This window comes from Hemicordylus capensis, chromosome 2, assembly GCF_027244095.1.
Source record: "Hemicordylus capensis ecotype Gifberg chromosome 2, rHemCap1.1.pri, whole genome shotgun sequence".
In the NCBI taxonomy this organism is placed as follows: Eukaryota; Metazoa; Chordata; class Lepidosauria; order Squamata; family Cordylidae; genus Hemicordylus; species Hemicordylus capensis.
In genome coordinates, this window is record NC_069658.1 from 336,218,215 (window position 1) to 336,241,227 (window position 23,013).

Here is a 23,013-nt window from a genome sequence, read left to right on the forward strand (position 1 = left end):
GCATTCTACAAGTGTACTTACTTTGAAGTGCTGTTCCATTTGCCAAGTATGCTGATGACGTTGAACCATAAGCCAGAAGTGACAAAATCTCCCCCAAAATATTTGTAGCAATTATTATAAAACAAGATGGCAAGAAAATAGAGGGGGTGGCTGGGGAAGAAGAGACATTTCCCCCCTACTAATCATTTTTTCCTCACTAGCAGACAAACTGCAGGTTTGGTTAGAAATACTATAGTTTAATATGTGAAAAGAGAAACAGACTTAGGTCCTGCCATCAGTTACACTGCAAGCTAAACTTCTGTTAACACACAACATGCTCTTAAAAATGTTCAACTACATCTAAGTACTCCAAAGATTGACACTGAACTGAATGCCACAAGCTCTTATACTGTTAAGCACCACTCTGATATCTGGAAGGGAAGCTACATAAGAGCCAAAAAGTAGCTAACTTAACAGAAGGCCTATTTGGGCATTTGGCAGAAGATCCAATGATGAACACAATTTTCACTGAAAATGAGGTTCTTGTTTCCACTATTATCTAATCAAGCTTTTTAAACTGGGTATTCTCATATGCCAAACCCTTGATATTTAGAGAAAGATTTTCAAGGCTAACAGTTCTACTGAGGACATTTAACATTTTATGCCATTTCAAGCTTTTGTGATTCTTCATAGGAAGCCCAAAAGAAGCACAATAATGTCTACAGGTAGACAATAATATCCACATGCAACCAACAATTCAATCCAGAGGAAGGCAATAACTCTCAATAACTGGACTCTGGAGTCAAAAACTCTCAATTATTTTTTCTGCAGTTCTTATTAAAATTGAATTATTAATATTAATATTAATATCCACATCAATATTACTCTTATGCAGTTGCAGCCCTATATTAGGGGCAAAACAGACAGATTACATTCCACCATTATGACCAGAAATCATGGGGGTGGGGGCTGGCATTAGATGGCATGACTTATAGTTAGAAAAAGGTTCAATGAATGATTTTGAAACTTGCCAGTGTAGGAGATACGAGTTTACCAATTCTGAGATACAAATTACTGTTTTGAACAGGAGTTTAAAGCTTGACAGGTGACTCCAGAAGTTTGACATGATTTTTTCTCATAGATTCTGCTGGGGTTGGACATTAGAAGGGGATTTCTATTCTCAGTCGTGTGGGGGGGGGGAAGCGGGAGCAATTTCTAATATGTGATTTGTACTGGTAGTATTTTTATTAAAAATTTATTAATTGGTCCATTTTAGCCTATGGTGGTGATAAGGATGGCCATGGCACATGGTCATGCACATATATTACCTAGCAACAGCTTCAAGTTCTAGAACCTGTCTCTTTAGAGTGAGAATGGTGACTCCAACTCTTGGAGCTGCCTGGGCACTGTTAAGCTTGGAAATGCCCCTGCAACAGGTACCTTAGAGGAGTTTGGCAAGTGTGTATATATGTGTGCATGTATTATTTGGAAGGGAGGAGTTAAGGTATCAACTCTCAACTGTGCACTGAGTAGGAATATCTCACTCTACCAGCCGAGAGTATCAAAATGGACTGTATGTGTGTGTGTGCGTATGTTTAAGCTGTGGTGGTGGCTTACTTGGTGGCGGGGGGGGGGAGTTTGTTTGTACTTTCCCCATCTTGTCCCTCAACTAAAATTACTGTTATTGGGGAACATAACATAATTCAACCCCACAGGAAAAATAGTACAGTAGTTTCTAGGGAGCAATTTTAATTAGAATTAAGAACAAGTTAGGCTATTTTCCCAATCAGTTGGCAATCCTGAGAATGTACTGACAATTTGGAGAATACAGAGGATTTGAGAACTTACAGGGAGGATAATTTTGAAAATACCTGGAACAAATGAACAATTAATGAAATGAACGATTAAGAAAAGGGAGTCCATCAGAGCGTGTGCACAATTTCAAAAATAAACCAGTGGACCAGTCTCCTGACTGCACACATTAAATGCTGTCACTGTGGAATGCATACTTCTTGAGTGTCTCCTTCAAAATATAAGTTGTGAACGGCTTGGCAGAAAACTATCAAAATGTTCATGGCTGCAGTTCATGGTGAAAGAATTATCTGCCATTTGATGTAGATTGCTCCAATATTTATGATATTTTCTGAATTTGTTTACGAGTTTTTTTAAATACACAATACCATTTTTTAAAAGTCACAAATGGCTGAGCAAAGCAATAATTAAGGTGGCCATTCATGGTGTGCAATTTGAATTAGATTGGTCCAATGATTTATTTTTAAATTTTCACTAATTTTAAATTAGCCACTTCTAGGCATATATGTTGTATGTGAAGTCTTACCCTTCTAAATGGTGTGTCATTCCTTACTGATCACTACATCTTCCTCTTTTTTCCTCTCTACTGAGTTTTCAGTTTCAGTTTCAAATTTGCCTAATCAGTGAGTTGTAGGCATAGTCTTCTCAGAATTTAATCAAATTCAATTAACATAATCAACAAACCCTTTTGGTTTAACATGTTGTATTAAGGTTATCCATGTTTATTCAAACTACAAAATGCTGGCAAGTTGCAGTTGTTAAAGACACCAATATACATGTTATTTAGGCACTGTGGATATGGTATCCTATGCTGTGATAGGTTCCAGCTCCAGTACTATCTTGGAGCAGGATGGATGGCTGCCAGGGGAAACTGATGACCTTCTGGCTGGCTGCTAACTTCCCTTCACAACTCCTACAGCTTCATGAATGAAAGAGGACCTCAGGCACTTCCACCCATAACTGATCAAAGTGCAGGTGTCTCTGTATATAGCAAAAAGGCAGCACAATGCTCTGGTTCAAGGTCAACAACCATCCTAGTTAGCATGCTATACTTTCCAAATAGCAATGTCAAAAGCACAACAGAAGTAGGAAAAAAGAGGCATTGTAGCAACAATCGCAGCAACTTACAAGTCCACAGTAACTCCATTGGCACCCACCAAACACAGTGCTACTCCTGACAGTGCCTCCACATTAGCCATCCATGAGATACCAAACAACAGGCAGTGCTTAACCTATTCCATACCTCTTCTCACAAAATAACACACAAGCAGGTAACCATGAAGAGTACATGCCACCTCCTCCAGTTCAGCTATTGCCGTAGTTGGCAAGGCAGCACTTCACGCGTGCAATCACAAGCACAAGGGCTCTCCTCCATCCTCTTCCCCAGTGTGCCCCACTCTGCTCATTTTTGTCCCTTGTGCTGGCAATATATCACCAACATAGCACTTGCACCAGCATTGGGTACCACTGGCACAATGGTAATATGATACAGCAGGTAAAAATCCACAGTGCAAGCATAAGGTCTTGTTCCTCTGCAGCAGCAGGATTTCACAGCAATCCCATCTCTGCCTAGCAGCTGTAACCTGATAGGACTGGGCTCTCTGTTGCTGCGTATGTGTGTTTGCAAGCCTGACTGACACTGAGATCACTATGGCATTCCAGACCCAACTTACTTGGCATGTTACTTGTCAACCTTCCTCAGCCCTGTTCTGTAAAAGAAACCTCAACACTGCTGATGAATAGGGCTCAGTATTTCCAGAAGGTAGGGTGGGTGGATAGGTGGGTGATTGAATGGATAGATGGTGTGTGTGTGTGTGTGTGTGTGTGTGTGTGTGTGTTTTGTTTTATTTCATTTAAAACAAACCTTCCCAGAGCCATACCCAAATCCAATCTTATTCTTTAAAACAATGACCTATACATAACCCACAGTCTTGGCAAGAAAAAATGAAATAAAACTGCTAGCTATTGCTTTTTGCAACTGAGTAGTTATCCAATCAAAATAGAGGGAATGCAAGCACAGCAGTGACTGAAAGCTTCAGAACAGACCCAAATATATCACAAATGGATGCTTTGTCATTGAGGGCCACTTTAAGTGCTACAAAATTCCTATGCTAAAAGTGTAACTGCATATAAATAGTGATAGCATGACACATGCACATGTGCATGTTCTCACAAACCTCTAACTATTTCTTGGCCATTTTTAAAAAGCATTTGGAAACCCACCTCTTCACCTAAGTTTTTTTCAACTTTTTAAATTTTTAGGTTTTAATCTGATTTTGACTTTTAAATTGTTTAAATTGTTTAAAGTTTTGTGTATGTTTTAACTTGTTTTATGTTATTGTTATCCACCCAGAGACGAAAGTTTGGAGCAGTGTGCAAATTTGATAGATAAACAAGCAAACATGTTATTGGAAGCCATCATGTAGCAACACAGATGCTTATGTATCATTACATGTGAAAATGCTGACATTGTTTTCATGTTTTTTTCTAAATAAAATGAGAGAGTTTTGCGTACAGAATACGTGTAATATTTTAACCATTCAAGGAACTGGAGCATAGCTTCAGTTCATTAGTATTTTATTTTAATAATGAATATTTTACTAATCCATTTAGTAAAAAATCATTAGTATTTTATTGTCTTGCACAAATTTAATTTCTTCCTCCTCTTCCACCATCCTTTTGGTTTACCTGAAGTAGAGAACATTGTTCATCAACTCTTTCCTTAGTTCTAAAGGGACAGATTAAATACAGACAATTAAATGATAGCTAAATTATTATCTAGACCCATTTCAAACTGGCTTTCAGGTGGGCTATGGGGTTGAGACTGTCTTGGTCGGCCCGATGGATAATATCCAATTCGGTATTGACAGAGGGTGTGTGACTCTGCTTATACTTTTGGATCGTTCAGCAGATTTCAACAGGGGTGTGCACAAAACCGGGTTGCTCGGTTTGGTTTGAGTCCAGACCAGACTTGAACCAAACCAGCTTGTTTGCTTTTCCATCACCACCACCCCAAACCCCTCCCAGTTCAGTCAGTGGGGTGTGTGTTTTGTGATTATTATTAAAAAATTACTCACCCCTCGGGGGGGCTTTGCTGAGACCATGGGGGGTGTCCTCTGGAGGTTCCCCTCCCCCACCAGCCTCTATTATGCATCAAATCACCCAGTTCGGGCTGTCTTCAGCCCGTTCTGGGCCTCACTCCCATGGTGGCGACCATTTTGGAGGCTGCTGCACATGCCCAATGGGCCTCTGCATGGCCAGGTCATGACCTATAAAGACCTCTACAGTCTTTAAGAGAGCAACATCTCTGTCATGAACACTACCACTTATTAAGCTCATCTAGAGAGGTTTAGTTATGGTTGGCACTGGCTTGTTCGGTGGCGACTCAAAAGTGAGCCCGCTTTGTGGCTGCCCCAGGGCTTGGAATATGCACCCTGTTAAAATAAGAGCATCTCCTTCTCTGTTTGCTGTGAGGTACAGCTGTGCACAAACTGCGGTGCTGAGGGAAGGGTAGCGGGGAACAGGAGCTTTAAGAAAGAGGAGGCAGGTCCTTACCTGCTCTCTGCTGCCCCATGCAGCTTCCTGCCGAGCACTTGGCTAAAGTACCTGCACATGGCACCAGCATGCACATGGCATTTGTGCTGGTGCCATTTGTGTAGTCAGCAACACCATGCTGAGCATGTAAATGGCACCCATGCATGCGCGGACACCATGTGCATGCTGGTGCCATGTGTGGCTAATTAGGCTGAGCACCACCCCCAGAGGAAGCTGCATGGGGTGGTGGAGAGCAGGTAAGGACCTGTTCACCTTGTTCTTAAAGCTCCCGCTCCCCATGGCACCGAACCAGTGCTTGAACTGCAGTCCGTGCACACCCCTACGTTTAGGAAGATACTCAAGACACAGCCGTTTTCTCAGGCTTTTAATGGAAATTAATTTTAAACTGTTTAAGTGTTTTAATCCCATGAGATAGTTTTAACTTGATTTCTGCCTTGAAAGGAACCTGTCAGTTTCAAGCAAGTACTGAAAACTGGACAATTTTTTGCTACTGCTATCCAAGCAGCCCTGAATGTGTATCATCTCACATTTTCAGAGGCTGATCTAAGCCTGCATAAAGCTCTCTTAACTCTATTTTTAGATTTTACAAACTGCAGACTGTTAGGGCACTTCTAACAAGCCCCATACCGCACCTGCCCCATTCATTTGTTTACCATTTAACCTGATTAAGAGGTCTAGTAAGGCTCAAAATGTGATGTTTGTTGGTTTTAGATCTGAATAAAAACATTAACCCGCTGAAACAAGGATGCCTGTACTGTTACTCAAAACAACAGATTCTGAGTTTATTGATCACACTACCATATATCTTACCACGATCAAACAAATAAGTTAAATCTCAGTCTTATCCACTGAACCATGCATGATACGTCAATACACTGTTTCTGTAGTGCATTTAGTCATGGGCCATTACAATAAATCTCAACATGTCCCAAGTTTTAAGAGTGGTCTTTACATTTTTCTCAGTGGCATGGAGAGCAAGACACAGAACCCAAAATTCATACTATAGGAATGGGCAGCTTGTCTCACACTTGTTCTGGTCTGACTGCACCTTGCTAACAGGTTCTAATACAATCCAATAGAATCCTAGAGGTCTGCAGAATCCCTTCCCTTGAAATATTTTTCAAACTGCCAAACCATACTCTGAAATATGAAATGCTGTGCAATATGTTTAACACGAGCTCTCCTCTCCCATAGGCAAAAAATAGCCACAGGGGCACTCAATCCATGTGGGGCCTGGAGCGATAACAGAGGGTTACATCCACCTACCGAGAAAAACAACAGTTCTGGATAAAACAAGAGCATCTTAGCTCCAATATGTGCTTAGAGTAAGTTTGACCCTAATGTAATATAAGTGACATTTGTACCTTTAACACAGATGTGTGGGTTTGTTTGGTTTTTGTCCTGGTTAGATGACATTATCCAGTTTTCGATATGGTCCCTGGAAATATTCTTCCTATCTAAAGGAAGGATATAGCAGGTTTTTGAGGAGCTGGAGTAGACCAGGCCATCAAACTGATTAACCACATTTTTTTAATGTTTCTCTGCATTTTCACAGTCTTGTCTCATTCTTAGATAGTTTAACAGAGTCACCAGCAAAATCCCCAACTTTAGCTATTAACCAGCTTTTCAGAGCTATTAGTAATTTTCCATGCTCTGATGCCCTTCAACATGGCTCTGTTTTTAAACATCTTCTTAGGTCAGGATTTGCTTCACCTAGCACACAAGCTTCTCTCCTGGGATCTTCCCCCTGCTTATAAGGTTGTCCTGCCTTTTTGCACAAGGGGCCACATTGCTTTTAAAAAAACCAACAACTAAGGAGCAGATTTTGAAATAATAAGGCTAGAGACTGCATTTATCAACTTGAAAAATATTCCGTTTTACCACTTTGGGACTACTCTTGAATCTGTTTCCACAAATTGTTATTGTCCACCCATTCCTCCCATTCTTGCTCGCTCTCTCTCTCTCTCTCTCTCTCTCTCTCTCATCCAGTCATACACATGCACACAGAGAGCTCAGGTAGGTCTCCCTTCTTTTTTCTACCAGCAACAAGCAAGCTGAGAGTGGTGGTGGCAGCATTAGCACAAAGTTTGTTGTGGAGCTGGCATATTGCTGCTGAGCAGAGTTGAGACTTGGCTACTCTATTGTAACCCGACAAGTAGGAAAGCAGTGCAGGAGGATTTCTCTCCCTCTCCACCCAACAAATAACTTTTGCTGGTGAGATAACTCTATTACAGACACACTGGCACAGTGGATTATTTCCCACTCTTCTTCCATTCATCAGATAGTGAGCTCTCCAACACAGAAACCACCATCCTTGTGTACTGTGTGCAAGACAGGGGTGGAGCAAGCAATTTGCAAGCAAGCAAGTGGATGTCATTCAATAGGGCTTCCTGCCAAAGGGATGGGTTGATATGCATGGGGACAGGGCAGCAAATGCACAGGATGCCACCTCTGTTTTGTTCTCCACCCCCCAGCAGCTGCACTGAGCTGTGGGACTAAATAGAGGCTGTGTCATGAGCACAAGGAGAATGGGCAAGGATGCCAGATAAAAACCTTTGGCAGTCCATTCTTTGATCACCAGGCCATATGTTGGGTAGCTGAGCAAAGAGGCACCTTTTAAAATGGTGATTCTCTTTATTGAGCAGGGGGAGAACAACTGGCTCTGTCCATTCCCAGCATAGCATCCCTCCGGGGGCTGTTGCTGGTGTCTATCTTATGTTTCTTTTTTAGAGTGCAAGCCCTTTGGGAACAAGGAACCATTTTATTTATGTATTTATATCGATGTGTACTGCTTTGGGAACTTGAAAAGTGGTATATAAATATTGTCATATTCCAATTACATTCTACAGGTGAAACTCGAAAAATTAGAATATCTTGCAAAAGTTCATTAATTTCAGTAATGCAAATTAAAAGGTTAAACTGATATATGAGATAGACGCATTACATGCAAAACGAAATAAGTCAAGCCTTAATTTGTTATAATTGTGATGATCATGGCGTACAGCTCATGAGAACCCCAAATCCACAATCCCAGAAAATTAGAATATTACATGAAACCAATAAAACAAGGATTGTCAATAGAACAATATCGGACCTCTGAAAAGTATAAGCATGCATATGTATTCAGTACTTGGTTTGGGCCCCTTTTGCAGCAATTACTGCCTCAATGTGGCGTGGCATGGATGCTATCAGCCTGTGGCACTGCTGAGGTGTTATGGAAGACCAGGATATTTCAATAGTGGCCCTCAGCTCTTCTGCATTGTTTGGTCTATGTCTCTCATCCTTCTCTTGGCAATGCCCCATAGATTCTCTATGGGGTTCAGGTCAGGCGAGTTTGCTGGCCAATCAAGCACAGTAATCCCATGGTCATTGAACCAGGTTTTGGTACTTTTGGCAGTGTGGGCAGGTGCCAAGTGCTGCTGGAAAATGAAGTCAGCATCCCCATACAGCTCGTCTGCGGAAGGAAGCATGAAGTGCTCCAAAATCTCCTGATAGACGGCTGCGTTGACCCTGGACTTAATGAAGCACAGTGGACCAACACCAGCAGATGACATGGCTCCCCAAATCAACACAGACTGTGGAAACTTCACACTGGACTTCAAGCATCTTGCATTGTGTGCCTCTCCATTCTTCCTCCAGGCTCTGGGTCCTTGGTTTCCAAATGAGATGCAAAAGTTGCTCTCATCAGAAAAGAGGACTTTGGACCACTGAGCAACAGACCAGTTCTTTTTTTCTTGAGCCCAGGTAAGACGCTTCTGATGTTGTTTGTTGTTCAGGAGCGGCTTGACAAGAGGAATACGACATTTGAAGACCATGTCCAGGATCCGTCTGTGTGTGGTGGCTCTTGATGCACTAACTCCAGCCTCAGTCCACTCCTTGTGAAAGTCCCCAACACTTTTGAATGGCCTTTTCCTGACAATCCTCTCCAGGCTGCGGTCATCCCTGCTGCTTGTGCACCTTTTTCTTCCACACTTTCCCCTTCCACATAACTTTCTATTAATGTGCTTTGATACAGCACTTTGGGAACATCCAACTTCTTTTGCAATTACCTTTTGAGGCTTTCCCTCCTTATGGAGGGTGTCAATGATGGTTTTCTGCACAACTGTCAAGTCAGCAATCTTTCCCATGATTGTGATTCCTAATGAACCAGACTGAGAGACCATTTAAAGGCTCAGGAACCCTTTGCAGGTGTTATGGATTGATTAGCTGATTGGAGTGGGATACCTGGAGCCTAGACTGTTGAACCTTTTCACAATATTCTAATTTTCTGGGATTGTGGATTTGGGGTTCTCATGAGCTGTACGCCATGATCATCACAATTATAACAAATTAAGGCTTGACTTATCTCGCTTTGCATGTAATGTGTCTATCTCATATATCAGTTTCACCTTTTAATTTGCATTACTGAAATTAATGAACTTTTGCACGATATTCTAATTTTTCGAGTTTCACCTGTACAGTTAGCAAGTAACAGGTAGCCTCTACACATCCATTGGAACCACTGGATATATATCTAAATGAAAGATTGTCTAGAAACCTGAAAAGAGAATAATATGGATTAACATGGATTAACCAAATGTCAGTTTAAGTGACAAAATCCATACATGCAAACTGAAGCATGAAAGCAATGTTGAGATACAGAGAATAACGAATTAATGTTCAATTCCATCATCACAGAAGTATATCTAAGGCAAGGTTCAGGACTACTGCAGTGCAGCTTTCGTTTATACTTCTAATTCCATAATGGAAACAACTGTTTCTCTAATGTTCAGTATATTCCTTCCCACAGAGTAATCACTTTCACATCTCACACCATGGAAGTAGACGTGCATTTTAAATGCCCTTCATGTTATACAAGAGAAATGTAGGTCCAGAAAATAAAGATTCAGTAATTTACAGGAAGATACAGCAATAAAGACTGCACTAAAAGATTTCATGAACAACTGATATGAAACTAGAAATTTGAGACATCCCTTCTCAGTAACTTCTTATCCTGGCTTCCATTCTGTCTCTCCTTAATTCATAGTTTTGCAGAACTATATTTTAGATAAGTAGAAACCTGAAGTCACCGGCTTCAGCATAGTGCCGGTGGTTCAGGACCCCCTGTATCACTGTGGGATTCTAACACACCCACCCACACTGCTATGCAAGAGGGCTGTTCTTACTCACTCTTGTGCAATTTCAGGCCACATGCCTGAAAGGCATAAGGCTCCCAACTATTTTCAATGGCTAACCTGATGTGCAGTCTAGTGGAGCCATAAGGCTCCATGAGGGGTAGCAGTGAAGCCATAAAATAAGCCCTAACAGTTTAAAAACCTGACAGCTATAGAAACTGCATTATCACAATTACCTCCATTTGCAACTATTACTCGTGAATTATTATCTCTACTACTCACGATCAAAATCTTCACAGTTGCAGGTTTTTAAAGCATCAGGGCTCATCTTGAGGTTCGTTGCAGTCCTGCATGAATCTCCATTAAACTGTGCATCATGTTATACAATACCCTATATCATATTTCCTATTTTCAGTATCCTAAGTTCTACCACAGGCCCTAAATTCTAAATTCTACCATAGTGCCTAAGTTCTAAATTCTACCATAGTCCCAATGAAACCAAGTAATAGGAACAGTAAGAGAAAACATTCAAGTACTGCACTGTGTTTATATAACATTTGATTTAAAATATATTTAGACAGCTGCCTAAAGAGTACATGCGGCTCTATCTTCAATAATAAGATTTTAATATTCAATTGATATTTAAGTTGCAGTTGATTTTTATTAACTGTACATGATCATTATCACAACACCAACCTTTTCCAAGCTTACTGCTGCCATGCAGAGAAGCAAATTTATGGAAGCTATTCTAGCTATCAAGTGTTCCACATTTTATGTGCTACTACTGTAATTACAGCACAGTGCCTTCAGTAGCAGCATTTCACAGTAAGTGAAACATACGTACACGCACACCAGTCTATTTCTTTATGAGTGAATTTCATGGATATCACGAAGGTCAGGAATTCCCACTGTTTTGTATAATGAGAATCCCTTCTTCAGAGAAACCAAGTCATGCCCCTATCCTTAGTCATTTGTGGTTAAAAGATTTTGTAACCCCAGCAGCTTACTCCTGAGAGGTGCTATTGTCATCATACTATTCTGATCCTAGTTTAAGCCCAATTCATACAAGTTAGCAGCAGCATGAGAGTGACTTCCCAATGGCCTGCTCCTATGCTGCTCTGGCAACATCTGATAATAATACTGAGTATTTATACAATATTTTTGAGTGTCCATAGGACTTATCAGATAATCATTGCAGTACTGTAACCCTTAAAATGACCCTGTAAGGCAGACCAGAAATTATCCCTGAATTACTGATAGGCAGCTAAAGCTGAAAGATAATGACTTGCTTAAAATAACATAAGCTGCAAACCTATGAACACTTGGTTAGGAATATGTCCTACTGGACTCTGTGCCTGATATCATGACTAAAGCTGCACACATGCAGAAGAAGCATCCCTGCCTCTGAAGCACAGGTACTCAGGTGCATGGGAATTATTCCTTATCTCCCTTTCCCGGAGTACTCTGAGCAATGTCTAGCTATGTCTCTGAAGGGAATGTTTATGGGAGGCACAGTAGGCTTCAGAGGGAAGGGGAGATATTGAAAATGGTCCCTGGTACAACACTGCTGCACCAACATAGTTCTAGCCTAGTCTAGATATCAGCCATTGACAATATACTATAGACTCATATAAAAACAATTCAAATTTTGTAACATACTCTATAGATAGAAGAGCAAAATTGTTCAGAGTAATGGAAACAAGAAAAGGAACTAGTCACAGCAACTCCAAAATCCTCCAGAAGGAGGTCACTTGGCCTTGTGATTACAAGGAAAGAATGAGACAAATCTCCCGAGGGAGAAGTGGAAGCTTTAGTGCCACTGCATAGGAGGCTGTGGACACACAAAGTAGGTCCTCTGAGGAAGATTTTATTTTCTTTTTATTTATTTTTTTATTTATGGTTAAATTTATACCCCGCCTTTCATTAAGAAAATCCCAAGGCAGCTCACAATACAATTTAAAAATAAGATTATTAAAAAGACACATTAAAACATTGAGCTAAAAATATATAAAAACAAATCTGATTAAAAAAATTAAAACACAAGCATAAAAACAGTACAAAATACAAGAAGTAGCAGTGGAGACAGTCATATAAAAGCCTGGGTAAAAAGCCATGATTTGACATGCTTTCTAAAAACTGTGATGGAGACTGAGGAGCGGATACCCACTGGGAGAGCATTCCAGAGTCTGGGGGCAGCAACAGAGAAGGCCCTGTCCCGAGTGCACGACAACCTAGCCTCCCTCATTGTCGACACCTGGAGCACAGCCCCCTCAGATGACCTCATCAAGCGGGCAGCAACCCTTGGGAGCAGGTGGTCCTTCAGGTATCCCGGGCCCAAACTGTTAAGGGCTTTAAAGGTCAAAACCAGCACCTTGACTTGGACCCAGAAACGAACTGGCAGCCAGTGCAACTCTTTCAGAATGGGTGTGATATGCTCCCACCAGGCAGCTCCAGGTAAAACTCTAGCTGTCGCGTTTTGCACTAGCTGCAGTTTCCGGATATTCTTCAAGGGCAGCCCCATGTAGAGTGTGTTGCAGTAATCCAGCCGTGACGTGACTAAGGCATGGGTAACTGTGGCCAGATCTGCCTTCTCGAGAAAGGGACACAGCTGGCACACTAGCTGAAGCCGTGCAAAGGCACCCCTGGCCACCGCCTCCACTTGACCTTCCAAAAGCAGAGCTGGGTCCAGTAGTACCCCCAAGCTGTGTACTCTTCTCAACACATTGGTTTGTTCACTTAAGAGCAAGTAATCTTTAACGTACCTTGGGTCCAGACTGTTGAGGCTTTTAAAGGTCAAAACTAGCACTCTCATTTGGGTGTGGACAGCTACTGGGAACAATGAAATTGTGGCAAAAGATAAGTTGCCTGCGCTATGTGGCCTGCACCAATCAATAACCCACAGTATCTGTATTTTGACCATGTCACTATTTCTGGACATTTTTCAAAGCCCCCATGCAACGTTAGCCTAAGAGATCCATTTTGAACAGTTTCCACTCTGAAGCATGTTTAAAACTAGGATATTTTGTGATTTTTTTTTAAAGCAGTAAAGCTGTGAATGCACATTCAAATCCTGAACAAATGATCACATCACTTTACAACATTTTTAACTTTGTTAGAAAGCTCTTAGTAAAATATGTTCAACCTTGTAAGTTTGAAGAGCTCAATCACAGTTCCATTAGAAGAAATAATATGAATGCCCTGACAAAATACAAATACTGTAGTGAACTCTTTGAAAGCATTTGAACTGATGCTTTCAAACAGAAACATGTTGAATGCTTCCAATAATGTACAACATTCAGCTCAACTAAAATTAAATACAACAGAAAAAGCTGTTAGAAACACCATTTTGGTACATGGAAAAAAACCCTCCATGCTATGAAGTGGATCATGCATTAAAAGATGCACTGTTTATAAATTTACATCAGTTGAGATGAGGACATAATTTAAAAAGCTTAAAAACCACCATGAAATCCAATAAACATTATATGAGGGCAAATCCATTCTGAAAGGACAATAGACTGTAAACAAATCATGAAATATTGATACATTTTTAACCCTAAACCTGTAAATGTCAGGGGTTCAACAACAGCGGTGCTGTTAGTCATATGTTCACCCCTACGCATACGTATTGAAAGGTTTACAGGGCAACACCTACGCATGTTTACACGGAAGTAATTCCCACTGTGTTCCACTGGATTCCTTTCCAGATAAGACTGCAGGGTTAATTTTCTTGTCTTTCTTTCTATAGTGACCATTTGCAAGACAGACTGGGTTTTAGGCAGATAGGCCTACACAACAGTACAAGAAAGAGCCATGTTCTTCTCTGCATTTGGTCAAACTTCTACAGGACTTTATTTCACAAATCATTGGCAGAGAGTCATTTAGGGCAGAACCAACACACCACAAGATCCATAAGTCAAGTAGGCCCAAACAGCTTTGCTTCAAAGTGTTACAGTGGAAAAATTCCCACCCACTAGTTCAAGGCCTGCCAAAGGTTTGCAGTAAATATTACAGCACTCTGCTACAACTGCTGAGAGTAGAATAAGTTTTTACAAGACTCTATCCTACCTGCACTTTCTCTCTCGCCACCTTCTCTGCAGCTTCTTTATCAAAGTTGAACCCCAACAAGTGAAGACCTGGTAGAATGAAGATGAATTGTGCTTAAAATTTCCCTACAAAGAGTATCAGCTTCAGCAAAGTCACATTGGAAATCATAAGTAATCTTATTACTCATTTCCTTTAGCTCATTGCAAGGCAGGAGTGATTTTGCTCACTACACACGGTCACTTCCTGAATTTATGGCCCAAACAGTGATTGTGGGAGCATTCCACCCTAGCACCACAAGATATGATGGCTGATCCAATTTCCAAATGTTAGGCAAACACCAGTCTCATTCTCACAATCAGCAACATAAAAGAAGGAGGCAACAAACCCAGCTACTGATGCTTCTGAGAATTCACAGGAAGTCTTCCAACTCAGCCCACTCAAATGTGGATAGCCTGAATTCTTTACCTAGATTTTTTACCAAGGTAGGACGAAAATAGCAGTTGCCCTACTTTGGAGTTTGATTATCTGTTGAATTCGCTGGTTTAAGCTGTGCTCAGCAGCCAGAGGCCATGTTTGTCATAGAGTTCTGCAGCTACGGGGGCTAAGCAGAAGAGAGCTATTACTGTACTGAAGGCTGCCTCTCTACAGTGTGCAATGCATTGTGGGGTACTTCTCTCGATCCTTGAAGGACCAAGCTCTGTTTTTCAAGGATGGAGTCCGCCACTGTGTGCTTTGTGTGTGGAGCAAGTTAGGAGAGCCAAACAGAGGCTCTGTTTGTGGGGATTAGGGTATGAGTTCTTCCCTCCCCCAAAGCAACCCCAGGTGACCTTGTGAAAGACTACCATCTTCTAAATTTTTCCAGTGGAAACCTTAATTAGGCTGTTAGTGTATCAGTTCATCAATTCAAAATCCTCATGGACAATGTTACCAAACTTTACAATGTTATTTGCACAAGCAAAAAGATAAAGGGAAATAAGTCCTTTTTTAAATGGATGATATAAGCAGCTAATGGTGCAGTGGGGAAGTAACTTGCCTAGGGAGCAAGAGGTTGCTGGTTCGAATCCCCGCTGGTATGTTTCCCAGACTATGGGAAACACCTATATTGGGCAGCAGTGATATAGGATGTTGCTGTAAGTCATTATCTCACACTGTGTGGAAGATGGCAATGGAAAACCCCTCCTGTATTCTACCAAAGAAAATCACATAGCTCTGTGGTCACCAGGAATTGACACTGACTCGACAGCACAACTTTACCTTCATAAGACCCAATACAATTTGTCCCATAAAGAGCTACATGTCAGGATAGAAGGGAACTAAGCAGCAGAAATGTGTATTAGAAGTCAATATGAAAAATGATATCCTACTGGCTGCTCTTCCACATAAGTTAATTTTTGCCAAAATATTGAGCTGGCAATGATAGTGGTTTCAGTATCACTCATGGCTTTCCAGAAATGAGACACAGACACAGACACAGACACAGACACACACACACACACAATTTCCCAGAGCTTCAGTATAGGTAATTCTCATACAACACACTCAAGAGATCAAGAGATACTGAAGGAGAACCTGAAGCATTATGGAAAAGTAGCACCATTGTGCTAATATAAACTAAAATAAATAAATTTAGTGGTTAAAACTAATCATGTAAGGGAAGAATGAGAATTTTAAGGGAATCAGATAAGAAACAACCATCACTTAATGGAGTTTTGCGGTTTGAGGGTTCCTGGGGTAATTTCAAATAATTGTAAAATTATTTTAAGTTCGGGGGGGGGGGGGTTTCCAAGTATTCTGCACTTGCATGCTAATTTTATTTATTTATTTATTTATTTAAAATATTTCTATACCACCCAAAACTTGCATCTCTGGGAGGTTTACAATTAAAACCATTTAAAAGATTAAAAACATTTAAAACTCAGTATTAAAATTATTTAAAACTATAAATCTAATTAAAAGCATGGATGAATAAATGTTTCTTCAGTGCTTTTTAAAAAGTTGCCAGAGATGGGGAGGCTCTTATTTCAACAGGGAGCGCATTCCAAAGTCCAGGGGCTGCAATGGAGAAGGCCCGTTCCTGAGTAGCCACCAGACAAATTGGGGGCAGCAACAGGCAAACCTCTCCAGATGATCTTAGCAGGTGGTGGAGCTCATGGCAAAGAAGACGTTCTCTTAAATACCCAGGACCCAAGCTGTTTAGGGTTTTATAGGTAATGACCAGCACCTTGTATTTTGCATGGAAACGTATCGGTAACCAGTGTGATTCCTTCAACACAGGAGTAATATGGTCTCTCCTAGATGACCCAGAGACCACCTTGGCTGCAGCGTTCTGAACCAACTGCAGTTTCCAGACTACGTACAAAGGCAGCCCCACATAGAGCGCATTGCAGTAATCCAGCCTAGAGGTTACCAGCATATGTACCACTGTTTTGAGGTCATTCATCTCAAGAAACAGATGCAGCTGGCGTATCAGCTGAAGTTGATAAAAAGCACTTCTGGCCACCGCCACAACCTGGGACACCAGGAAGAGGTTTGGATCCAGAAGCACCCCCAGACTATGCACCTGTTCCTTCTGGGGGGAGCATGATCCCACTCAGAACAGGCAGATCAAAATTGTCTCCCAAGTTCTGACCCAGCACAATAAGTACCTCTGCCTTATCTGGATTCAGCCTCAGTTTGTTATCCCTCATCCAGCTCATTACTGCCTCCACGTGGGCGTTTAGGGAGCTTATGCCTTCTCCTGATTATGTTGACATGGAGAAATAGATTTGGGAGTCATCAGCATATTGATAACAGCCTGCACCAAATCCCCTGATGATCTCTTCCAGCCATTTGATGAAGATGTTAAACAACATCGGACACAATACGGAGCCCTGAGGGACACCATACGATATTTCAGATTTTGAAGAACCATAGTCTCCAAAAGACATTATCTGGAATCTGCCTGTGAGGTAGGAGCAGAACCACTGCAAAGCAGTGCCTCCCACCCACAAGCCCCTCAGACGCTCCAGAAGGATACTATAGTCAGTAGTATCGGAAACCGCCAAGAGATCCAAAAGGACCAACAGAGTCACACTCTCTCTGTCAATTCCCAATTGCTGTTTCCACTCAGCCACACTGCCTCAGCTTAATCCTCTAACTAAAAATATTCAGAATCAATTAAGTTCAGATATCCAACTATGACATTTTTCCCCCACATTGGCTCAAGAGTCTTAATTGTTATGTGAAATTGAACTTTTTAGTTTTGAAGAAGAACAAAGATCCCTTTCAGATCAGCTCTAAAAAATAAAGTCAACTGTGCTTTTATTTTATGGCTATGAACTGAGGTTCTGGAAGTGGATTGTCAAAAAGTAAACTAGTGCACCTGACTCATGACTGAGCAAGGTTCAAGCACTACACTATCCATGGAATGGAACTAGGAAGTGTGTCTAATACAAATAATGTATGGTCAGTCTTTTCAACTCTAGATTAGAATGTCTTAAACTTGAGTTTTAGAATTCCATTTTAGAAATAAAATGAATAGGAAAAATACTGCAGTCCTACAGACATAGAGCAATGTTTAGCCAAACTGAGAATGAAAGTTTAGAGTCAGCAGTCAAACCAAAGTCAAAATTACAAACAGAAGCTTGTTTCAGCCAAAGTAAGACAATTCACAGCAGCAGTGAAATCTAGTATCCCACCACTTACTTAGTGCAATGTAACATTCCCATATCTACAACAGCCACTTTTGTAACAGTGCTATATATGAACTTTAATTGCATTGAGCCATCGAGTGTTGTTCTGACTCAGTACAAGGTGCCAAGCATCCAATCTAGAAGTGTTTCCTTGTGGGAAAGCAGTATGATTAGTTTATTCAATTGATAAAAGAGCAAATTCCCAGCTTTGTATGTCTTCTTATAAACAAACATTTATTTCCAATCATTTCCGTGGTGGATATGGTAATATCACAGGAAAAGAATAATCTTAAGGAGGTAGATCATTTTGAGTGTTAAGCAAGATTTTAAAGTATTGTTACAAAACTTTAATAATTATAATTTAAAAATAATATTTTAAATAAATAATAATGTTTTATTTAACATGATATATGTTAAAGACAAAGGAAAGAAAAGGAAATCATCAGTTTCCCTACACACACTACATTAAGTTACCCAAGGTATATGTCAAGAGAGACCTCTAAAATTCAGAAATATAAATCTAAATTAAGACACCACAATAAATGTCCCTTCCATACATTCTCAAGTTTTAGCTAATTGAATGTAATCACTATTCTAGGTCAGCTTATGTCAAGGGCTGAGCTGTAGGAAGCAGTCACTAGGTGACACAAGGCGAAAAGCTGGGACCAGGAGAGCCAGGAAACCAATGAGAGTGGAGGTCATGCTGAGCAGATAGTCAGAAATCAGAGGACAACCAGAGGTCAAGCTGAGCAGATTGTTTAAGGAAGCAAGCAGAGAACACCAGAACCAGGGGTGTAGCTATAATTTGTTGTGAACCACCCAGAGACATAGGTTTAGGGTGGTATAAAAATGTTAAATGAAATAAAAATTAAATAAAAATAATAGACAGGATGGGTTCCAAGAACCTCAGCTCCTGAGGGCTCCCCAGCTCCATCCCTCCCTATTTTCTTCATTATCTCCCTCAATCCGAGGGGCCACTAAAGAGAGGGGTGAACATGGGCCCCCTCTCCCCTAGCTATGCCCCTGACCAGAACACAGGATAGGTGGGCCCAACAGATGCAGATTGCGTCTTTCATGTGGTGGTGGCAGTGAGAGGTTAGCTGTTAGCAGTGAGAAGTTAGCTGTGTTGGATGACACAGATTATTTAGATCCTTTCCAGATTGGCTTTCGGGTGGGCTATGGGGCTACGACTGCCTTGTTCAGCCTGATGGATGATCTCCAACTAGCGATTGACAGAGGTAGTGTGACTCTGCGGATTCTTTTGGATTTCTCAGCGGCTTTCACTACCATTGACCATGGTATCCTGCTGGGTCACTTGAAGGAGGTGGGATTAGGTAGCACTGTTTTACAGTGGTTCCACACCTACCTCTCTGGCAGACTCCAGATGGTGTTACTTGAAGACTGTTGTTCTGAAAAACGAGAGCTAAGTGTGCGGTTCCACAAGTGTGGGGTTCCACAAGGCTCCATGCTGTCTCCAATCATCTACATGAAACATCTACATGAAACCATTGGAAGAGATCGCCAGCACTTTCGGTCTGGGATGCTATCAATATGCTGATGACACCCAGATCTATTTCTCCATTTTCTTCATCAGGAAATGGCATGACCCCCTTAAGTGCCTGCCTGGAGGCGATATTGGGCTGGATGAGGGATAACATGCTAAAGTTGAATCCTAACAAGACAGAGGTACTGTCTGTAGGGAGTCGGGATCCAAGAGATGGTTTAGATCTGCCTGTTTTGGATGGTGTTGCACTCCCCCTAAAAGATCAGGTTCATAGTCTGGGAGTGTTCCTGGATCCCAAACTCTCCCTGGTTTCTCAGGTTGAGTGCTTTTTATCAGCTTCAGCTGATATGCCAGATACATTCATTTCTGGAGAAAGATGACTTTAAAACAGTGCTACATCTGCTGGTAACCTCTATGCTTGACTACTGTAATGCACTCGATGTGGGGCTGCCTTTGTACATAGTTTGGAAACTACAATTGGTACAGAATGCGGCAGCCAGATTGGTCTCTGGGTTTACCTGAAGGGACCATATAACACTGATTCTAAAAGAACTGCTGCTGATATGTTTCTGAATGAAATACAAAGTGCTGGTTATTACCTATAAGACCCTCAATGGCTTAGGTCCAGGGTACTTAAGAGAGCACCTTCTCCATCGTGAACGCTGTCGCCTATTAAGATCATCTGGAGAGGTCCAGTTATGGTTGCTGCCAACTTGTTAGGTTGCAACTCAGGACCAGGCCTTCTCTGTAGCTGTCCCAGGGCTTTGGAATGCGCTCCCTGCTTAAATAAGAGCATCTTCTTCTCTGTTTGCTTTTAGGAGGACCTTGAAGACATACCTATTTCCTCAGGCTTTTAACTGAATTTTAAATTTTAAATTTTAATGTGTGTTTTTATCTACTGTGATTTGTATCTGTTTTTATGAATTTTAAATGTTTTTCTATTATGTTTTAATTTGTACACCGCCTAGAGATTTCTATACTAGGAAGTACAGAAATGAAATGAAATGAAATGAAATGAATAACTTTACTCAGTTAGAAGTTACCCCTGATAACTGAGTAAAAAGGCACCTTTTGTGGTGAATCTTTTCAGTTTATCATGGGGAGACCAACTGGCCCTATCCAAGCCCAGCACAGCAATCCTTCAGTGACTGGTTCTGGTGTTACCTTGTGTTTCTTTTTATATTGTGAGCCACTTGGAGACAGAGAATATCTTATTATTTATTTTTTCTTTGGAAACCACTATGAAACCTTCTGTTGAAAAGCCATATATAAATGTTTGTAGAGAACAGCAAGTGAGTACGAAACCATTCACACACCACTGCACCAGCATGCAAAGAGCCTGGCTCAGTAGCTAACTGGCTGTTCTGCCTCGAACCAAGAGATGAGGTTGCTGGCCTGGCTGGGGAGAGCAGACAGGGTGACCAGTTGGGGAAGAGAATAGAGGACTGTGTGTGTGATAAACCTAACCAGGAGATGGATTTACAGCTTTACAAGCACATTTATTTCTGCTAAGAACTAATCTGCCTACTTTCCCTTCATGATAATCACCATCTTCACAAGTTAGTCATAACTTCTGCCTCAAACATTCATGCATTCACCACCTTGAATTGGGATGGATGACATCATCAAAAACTATGCCATTGAGGTGTCCTTGTCACTACAACTATACCAAATTTAGTCCAAATCAGTCATAGGAACAAAGGAACATAGGAAACTGCCATATACTGAGTCAGACCATTGGTCTATCTAGCGCAGTATTGTCTTCACAGACTGGCAGTGGCTTCTCCAAGGTTGAAGGCAGGAATCTCTCTCAGCCCTATCTTGGAGAAGCCAGGGAGGGAACTTGGAACCTTCTGCTCTTCCCAGAGCGGCTTCATCCCGAAGGGGATATCTTGCACTGCTCACTCATCAACCAGGCATTATGAAGTTGATAAGGGGGTGTACATGCACAGAGAGAGAGAGAGAGGAAGGAAGGAAGGAAGGAAGGAAGGAAGGAAGGAAGGAAGGAAGGAAGGAAGGAAGGAAGCTGGGTGATCTCATAAGCTTACTTTCCTTAAGGAAAGTTGGCTAAAAAATCTATCAGAAATATTTAATTTTTTAAAGTTTCCTGTAAGTGTAATCTATGCAAAATGACGTTTTTTGGTCAATGACCTCACCTGCGACAGGCCTCACGTACATAAATAAATTAATGGCCAGCATCCTAACTGTGCATTCACATACCAGGAATAAGTATCCCTGCAGCGGAGAGCTTCCTGAATTCTGCAACATTTATTGCACCAGCGGCGGGGGTGAGGTTCCACCAATCATGCCTTTCCCCAAAAGTACCCCCTATGGCATCTCTAAGGACTATGTGAACCTCAGTAACATACTATAGGGCCATTTCCAGGGGAAAGAGAGATTAGCATAAAAAGCCCACTTGTGCAATAAGTGCTGCAGAGTTCAGGAAGCTTTCTGCACCGTGGACGCTTCTTCCTGGTGAGCAGCTACATGGCTAGTCAGGAAGCCAGCCAATGTGTTTATGGAGAGGGAGGAGTGTAATCTGTGTTGCTAATTTCTACAGAAATTAGCAAAAAGCATTTATTACTTGCAGGTTCAAACAGTGGACCTCAGGACTTTCAGATTAGTGGCAATTGTCCCCACCCCAACACCACCACCGTTTCCCCAATACCAGGAAAAGAAAAACCAGTGTTTTAGAAGTTCTTTTTATATCTAATTAGTTTCAACTTGGTGCATTTAATTAAACAAAGGCAAAACTCAAGATTCAACATGAAGGTATTATGAAAATGCTTTCTAACCACATATTCCTTATTTCAAGCTGAGCACACAATTCAAAAACACACGTTGGAAAGAAAACAAAATAGTGTATTAGCATTGAAGGCTTCAGCAACACGAAGGCAAGAAAAGTATGCAATTAGCTCACTTTATCTCTACTATAAGTTTTAAAAAAGGATGAAAAGATATAATGCTTGAAAGTAGTCAAGATATATGCTTCCTTTTTTGTTATGCTTCGTTGTTTAGGAACTGCCATATTGAATCAGATCATTGGTCTACCTAGTTCAAATTTCCTCATTGAGGTCATTCACATAAGCGAAAACTGTGTTCTACCCAGGTTTGGGAGCTGTGTGTGCTCCCAGTTTTTGGTTGTGTGGGTGCAAACAATTAGGTAGGAGGAGGGAGAAGTGACTGTGTGGAAGCAAGGTAAGCGGAAAAGCTACCTAGCCTGGGTTGGGTTGCTCGTGTGAATAGCCTTGATGAGTTTCAAGCAGTTCTGAATAAGCTTTGTCTCATCTGAACTGGGACAGTGACAAGGAAGGTGCTCCATGTCTCAGTG

At 41.2% G+C, this 23,013-nt stretch overlaps 1 protein-coding gene across 3 annotated transcripts in view; it reads right to left on the minus strand.

The window, feature by feature from the left end:
- SGCD (sarcoglycan delta) overlaps nt 1-23,013 on the minus strand; it is a 620,371-nt gene that overhangs the window by 585,759 nt on the left and 11,599 nt on the right. The window contains exon 1 of one of the 3 annotated variants that reach the window (XM_053298221.1): nt 14,529-14,546. The exons of the other annotated variants lie outside the window; for them this stretch is intronic. The gene's annotated coding sequence lies outside the window, so the exon portion shown is untranslated. Of the gene's footprint in view, nt 1-14,528; nt 14,547-23,013 lie in introns of those variants that run through there. 3 annotated transcript variants of the gene reach the window in all.